This window comes from Pteropus vampyrus, unplaced genomic scaffold (genome assembly GCF_000151845.1).
Source record: "Pteropus vampyrus isolate Shadow unplaced genomic scaffold, Pvam_2.0 Scaffold47, whole genome shotgun sequence".
NCBI lineage: Eukaryota > Metazoa > Chordata > Mammalia > Chiroptera > Pteropodidae > Pteropus > Pteropus vampyrus.
Window position 1 is genome coordinate 3,329,765 of NW_011888828.1, and position 7,278 is coordinate 3,337,042.

Consider the following 7,278-nt stretch of genomic DNA (forward strand, 5'->3'; position numbering starts at 1 on the left):
GTACTTCTCTAATAACGTTGCTTGACAATAAAAGCAATCCATAAATGACATTTAGAAGCAAAGTGAATTTTCTTTTCCCAGCTGATAAGGACTTCGTGGCTGCTGGTCACAGTCCTCACTCTAACTTCTAGCCAGCCTGTTGCTGGCATTCTCATTTGTCACAGAACTAAAAAATTAGAATATACTACATAAAGCTAAACAATAATGTTATACATGTATGTATTTGCCTTGAATTCTGTTTATAAATTATTCTTACCAATTATAACTTAAAGATTAAACAGAAGTAATATGTAGAACAGTATTGTTTTTGATAGCAAAAAATTATAAATTTCAAAATGTCCAACAATAGCAAAGTGATTCCATATGATTATGGACTTTCATACAACAAATATTAAAAATGGTGTAAGACAAGAGTAGTCAAAGCATATCAATGGAACAGAAGAGAGAGCCCCACAAGTAGACCTCCACATATACAATCATAATTTTAACAAATGCGCCAAAGCAATCCAAGAGGTAAAGAAAATCTTTTTCAACAAATGGTGCCGAAATAAATGGTATCTATGTGGAAAACATTAACCTTGACCCCTGCCTCATATCATGCACATAAGCTGACCTGCACTGCAGTATAGACACAAACATAAAAACTAAAACCATAAAGGGAAATACCGACTGTCACCATGACTTGGGGTGGGCAAAGGTTTCTCAGACAAGTCACAGAAAGCAATAAGAAAAATAATAAATATGATTTGTCAAAATTTAGAAATTCTCATTAAAGAACACATCAAAGACTCAATTAAAAATGAATAGCAAGTCACAGACTAGAGATAAAGATTTAAAAAAAAAACATATCTGACAAAGGACTGGTACCCAGGTATACAAAGAACTCCAACAACTCCATAAAAAGACAACCCAATTTTTAAAATAGACAAAATATTTAAACAGCCACTTCATGAAAGAAAATATGCAACTGGCCAAAAAGCACATGAAAAGTGCTCAACATCATCAAACTACTACACATCAAGCAGGATGCCCAAAATTTAAAAGAATGACAAAATCGAGGATATAGTGCAACAAGAATTCTCATATATTACCAGTGGAAATGTAAAATACTACAACCACCCTGGAAAAAGAGTTGTCAGTTTCTTACGAAGGTAAATGTACACCTACCTTACGATCAAGACATTCTACTCTTAGGCATTTATCCAAAGGAAAGAGGGGAGGAAAATAATATATGTGGGTGTGTAGGTGCGGGCATGTGTGTGTGTATACACACGTGCGCTCAGATGTATATGCATGCATATGAATGTGTGGAGATATAAAGATATATACACACATGTGTACACACACATACACAAAAAGACTTGTAGATGAATGTTCATACAGCTTCATTCGCCACAGCTAAAGAATGGAAATACTCCGGGTGTCTATCAATACAATAGGGAAACTACAGTATATTCACACAAGGAGATACTACTCCACAGTAAAAAAGGAATGACACTACTGAATCGTACAGCAACCTACATGAATCTTAAAAACAGTATGCTGAGAGAAAGCAGCACCACACACAAAGAGTATATACTGTATGCATCCATTTATATGAAACCCTGAAACAGGCAAAACTAATCTACAGTGGAAAAATTAGAACAATGGTTGTCTCTGGAAGGATGGGGAGTGGGGGGGATACTGACTAGGGAGGGTCACGAGGGAACTTTCCAGGGAAGGAGAGTGTTGTACAATCTAAGTCATGATAGAGTTTGAGCTACAGATGCATGTGTTTGTCAAAATGCAGCAAATATACATTTAGATGTATGCATTTCATTGAGTACAAATTTTTCATCGAAGAATTCTATAAACCAATAATGAATCCTAGTTGATGATAAGCATGTGACGTAGTTATAGGAAATTTCCTGATATTGGCAATTTACTTTGAACTGTATCAAAAAAATTAAGATGAATTAGTGAATAAAGAGAATGATAAGTAAATGGATAGGTAAGTGAGAAAGCCAATATAGAACAATGTTAATAGTAGAATCTAGATGACAGGTATAGGTCTTAACATTCAGATTCCTTCAATTTTTCTACATGTTTGAAATTTTTCATGATAAAAATTTTCACGATAAGATGTTGAAAAACATGGTATGAGAAGTATATTTACTGATATGGAAAGATATTACATCTATTATCTGTAGATATAGGCATAGATAAAGTTAAATACAAAAAGCAGGTTATAAAAGCACATCTATAAAATTGTCACATTTTGGTTTTTTAAAAGGAAAAATATACATAGAAGGGGGTTAAAAGACAACCACAACCAGCACATTTGGTGCATTTAATGACTATATCTTAACTCTGCTTCATAGAGGAACAACACATTATCCATCTGTAAAATAAAGCACTGGCAGTCCCCTGGATTTACCTAGGCCATCTTTATTATAATTTTTAATTGCAAAGCACATATGTATTTCACAGTCTCCAAAGAGTGCTAGCAAAATTAGGGCAGCCTAATGAGGCTTTGTTGGATCAGCCTCAGCTGGGTTTCAAGGTCTCTTTCCACGTGTGTCCAGGCGCCCTGAACGTATCTCTACCACAGCATTTTCACACTGTTTTGCAACTGTATATTTCTCCACTAGATCATAAACTACTTAAAGGCATGAGCTACATCTTGAAGTTCAACTTAGTATCTTCAGAGACTAGTACAACATTTAGCAAGTACGGAACAGTCAATGAATGCTAAAATAATCAATAAATGAACAAGAGCCCAACCAAGAACCCTCAATTCACTCAGATTCCACTAGAACAGAAATTCGATCACTAGGAACTTAACTTTGGATTCACTATGACTGTTACCAGAAAAATCTTTTAGAATGTAAAAAGTCATGAGACAGTAAAATGTTGTCATTAAAACCTGCTACTGGATTGCTAGCTCTTTGAAGGTAAGAGAAAGATCATGTCGTGGCTGGATTCTGACTCTAGCAAGGTCCCTAGGACAGGAGATGGTGAAAAAAATGGGCTCAGGAGAAACCATGTATCAGACAGCTGACGGATTGAGTAAGAGGTTGACGTTAGGGGAAGCTGGGTGAAGGGTATGCGAAGGCTCTTCATTATTTTTGCAGCTTTTCTGTAAATCTCAAATTATTTCCAAATAACAAGTCTTTAAAAATGCTGACAGGATGGGCTCGATATGACGTGGAGCGAGGGGGAGCGAGAGAAGCAGGTGGTGTGCAGGCATACAGAAAGAAAAAGTCCAGCGCAGGAGAACGAACCTCTCCATTCGGTTCCCAACCTTATCCGGGAACGGCCATGTTTTAATACTTTCAGGTGTAAGGAAAATATTTGGGCCTCTCAAAAGGTTTCTGCCCAACAAAGATAAATCAATCCTTTGTCCAAACTGATGTTTCCAATCCAGGTCACAACATGTCAAGAGAGAAACATAAAGGAGGGTGAGCAGAAATATCTTTAAATGTATTTCTATCTACACAAAGTATAGGGAGTAACTGCACCAAGTCCAGTACTTTTAAAAAGCACTTCCAGCAGCTCAATGAGAAAGAAATGCAGAATGCACAAACAAGGAGCCCTGGGGTGCAGTGTACCTCATGCTAGGCTTCTATTGGCCACCATTATCCCTTGCCCCAACCACTATTTACTTGTTTGTCAGCCAAAAATGACAACAGAGGTAAATTTCACACAAGAATAAGCTCACAAATGGTGCTCTCAGTCTCCGAGGGCAGAAGTCACATCTGCTAATGTGTTCTGTACCATCCCTGGCTCAGTGCCCCATGAAGGTAAAGAGCTTGATAAATGCTTCTAGTAGTGCCAATGGCCGAAAAGAGTTTGCTTCCCATTAATCCACTCTCCTCAAGCAATATTTATTAAGTGCTCATTTGTACAAGGGTAGCCCCATGCTAAGGACTATTTGTTTTCCTCCCAAAGAATGCCCACAGGGAGAAATTTCATCCCTATCCAAAAGGATGGAAAACTGATGTTTTAAGGGTTTCCTGGATTTTTCTTAGCTTTTGGGTAGTTTTTGGGGAAGACTGGCTGGGGAAGGGGAAGTATATAGCTGGCTGGTGGGAAAATGGGCTTTTCCAGCCTTTGAGCTGCCTATTTGCTCTGCTCTGTCTCTGCTAGGGTCCAGTCTCCTGAGAGACTGGCCTTACCTTGTCCCAGGACTCAGTGGGTTCCAATTCCAAAGGGCCGATTTTTGTTTAGCCCAGAATTCTAAGCTTTGTGAGAATAACAGTCACACTCTGATCCTGAGAGCCTTTCTATGCAAGCACACTGCTGAATTTTTGGCATTGATTATAGATCAGTGGTGTGTTGCTGTTCACCTAGAGGGAAAACAATGCAGCCTGTTCTTTCTCACCCCTCATCCTTTCTCCCATAGTGCCAGCCTGGGGCTACACACAGCCACTCACTCACTCTTAGCACTGTGCTCTCATGAGGAGCTTCTTGATGGACCAGATCCCACCCCGAGATAGAATGCTGACAATTCAGAAGCCAGCAACCTAGGGATACAGTGCTGGCTGGTGGTTGGACCTCAGTACACTTAATATGACCACACTACCTAAGAAGGAAGGTCCCCAGAGTCTTCCCTCCTGATTACCGTGGCTACCTTGGTCTTTCCTAGCTCTTAGTTCCCAAGAAGTTGTTCTTTCATTTGTAAGTGTTGTGCCTCTCTGAGACATTCTAAGATTAAATAGAAACTGAGTTACATGAAAGCGCAGAGCCATAGAAAATTGTGCAGTCCTGTTACATAATCCTTACCCTAGCTCCTGAGTTCCATCTCTGTGCCTCCGTCAAACCGTTTCATAAGCCTGCCTGCTGAGTCTCCCTGACTGCTCAGGCTTTCCTATGGCACCTCCTTAGCTTTTGCCTTGAAATGGCCCCTTCAGTTTTCATTCTATAATCTCTGTCTTCTCCTTCTGAATATTTCAGACTGAAATGTCTCAGGAAAGACACTCTTAATTTCAGTACTGCTCCTACTTCCAGGATCAGCAACATTTACCTTCACCGTTTAAATAATATATAACACAATGTCTCTGGTAAGCACTAGCCTATACCATCCTTTTGCAGCTACTGATCACTTTCTGTCCCTGTGTCTCCATATCTCTCAGAGTGACAACTGTGGTTCTCCAAGTCTTTAAATTTATGGGGGGCAGGGAGGAGAGGGAGAACAGTGGGAGCTTTTCTACAGGTCATTATAACTTTGGAAACAAATAATAAAGTATCACAGGTGCCCCTTGTTCATTTAATAGTCCAAAAAGTCATTTCCTACAAAATATGACATGGATCTAAGATCATCTACCATACCACTTAACAATGTATAATGATATGAAAATAAAAATACATTAGATAACTCCTTAATTATCAAATACTAATAAGTGTATATATTGACTGGAAAGAAGTAATAAATGGAGAATTTGGCTTAAAAATAACATATAACATGTTTTAACTTTTTTAAAAAAACTTTTTTCTTATTTTCTAGTGTCTATCTCATGCCTTACTGTCTTTCTTTTAAAAATTAGAGACAGCTTTCACAGCAATGCTCAGTGGTGCAAGTCACTAACCTTAAGCAGTGCTACTTTGGGTAGAAAGTCTCAAGTTGGAAAGAAGTACTTCTTGTTGAAGATTATAAAAGTCTCATTTTTACCTTAAACAATACTAGAATATCATTTTTGATTTCTCTTTTGTAGAGGAGGGCACATTTGTCCTCTCCTGGGTGACAAAAAAGTGGTTTATAGGTAAACTGAAGAAATAATGACCACAGCTCTAAATCTCTTCCTATATTATATAACTGTTTTCATGTTTTTATGTTTTGGAATTCAGCACTCTATTAAGGTATGGGGTTTTTTGTTTTGTTTCTTTTGTTTTTGTTTTATGTTTTATTTAGTGAAAATACCTCCCTAACTCAGTAAAAAACTCAGTAGAGCCTTGCAGTCACAGTGAATGTTTTATTAACCATCCTGTCAAAAAAAAAAAAAAAAAAAATCAAACTTCTCTATATACCACTCAGGTCAAAGTCTACCCTCTATTTTCTATAACCCCGTTCAAATTCTACCCTCAAAATATAGGTTATGCCTGCCCCGTTCAAAAATATGACTTATTAATGCAAATGTGCAAGAATCTGAGATCTGATCTTTGGCTTTCTGAGAAAACCATATGGCAAAACACCTTCAAATAAGTCTCACCAAATCTTAGCAGCCTAACAAACTCTTGGATATAGCATAATCTGTCCTATTTTATTAAGAAAGTTTTTCCAAGTCTCCACTGATACTATTACACTGTTTACATTTTTAGAAGCCCCAAATTATTGAGTGTTAGCTAGCCAAAAAATTTTTGTTTGTGGAGACTCCATTTATTAATAATGGCCTTGAACAATATACAATTTTGTTGTCAGGCCAAAGTTCACAAGGACAACTACAAAAGCTCTATTGTGTGCACACCAGGCACTGCCCAAGTGCAAGGAGAAATGGATCTGAACAGAACTATATCCATTAAAGAAATTGAACCAATAATTAATAACCTTCTAAAACTGAAACATCAGGCCCAGATGGGTTCACTGATGCATTACAGCAAACATTTAAGGAAGAAATTATAACAATTCTCTACAATTTTCCAGAAAACAGAAGCAGAGAGAACACTTCCTAACTTACTCTACTGCTAACATTACCCTAATATTAAAACCAGACGAACACATTATGTGTCTCAAGAACAGAGATGAAAAAATTCTTAACAAAATATTAGCAAATTAAATCTGACAATGTATAAAAACGCCCATGGTACAGGAGGGTGAGCAACAAGCTTGGCCTCAAAGGGCCTGGGTTTGAGGTACAGTCTATCACACAGTATTTAATAACCTTAAATACTTTACTTTAAAATTGACACCTGCCTACCTATTGTACAGTATTAAAGAAATGAGAAAAAAATGTGCAAAAGCACATCAAATTATATTAGTACTCCAAATTCAGAAGCACTGGTGTAATGAACAGCCACAATGGTGCCCTGAGTGACTAGAGTCCACCACTAAGTCCACCGTGCTGCTTATTAGGGTAGGAGTTACCAAAATCAAAGCTGTACGTTTCATCTTGGATGGCTTCAAGTTCACACTGGTATTCATGGCAACAGACTACAGTCCCAAGCCTAAGTAGCCACCTCAAGGACTCACAGGCACCACCAGAAATTGACACAAACTCCCAGGAAAATGACTTAAAGATGACCAAAAGAAATCTAACTATGGGAGGTGAACACACAGTGTAAATATATATATATATATATATA

The 7,278-nt window shown here is 37.7% G+C and overlaps 1 protein-coding gene across 11 annotated transcripts in view; it reads right to left on the minus strand.

Annotated features, from left to right (window-relative positions):
- Positions 1–7,278, minus strand: part of FAM160A1 (family with sequence similarity 160 member A1) — a 224,408-nt gene that overhangs the window by 149,356 nt on the left and 67,774 nt on the right. Inside the window, exon 4 of one of the 11 annotated variants that reach the window (XM_023530198.1) lies at positions 3,284–3,388. The exons of the other annotated variants lie outside the window; for them this stretch is intronic. The gene's annotated coding sequence lies outside the window, so the exon portion shown is untranslated. The remainder of the gene's footprint in view (positions 1–3,283; positions 3,389–7,278) is intronic. 11 annotated transcript variants of the gene reach the window in all.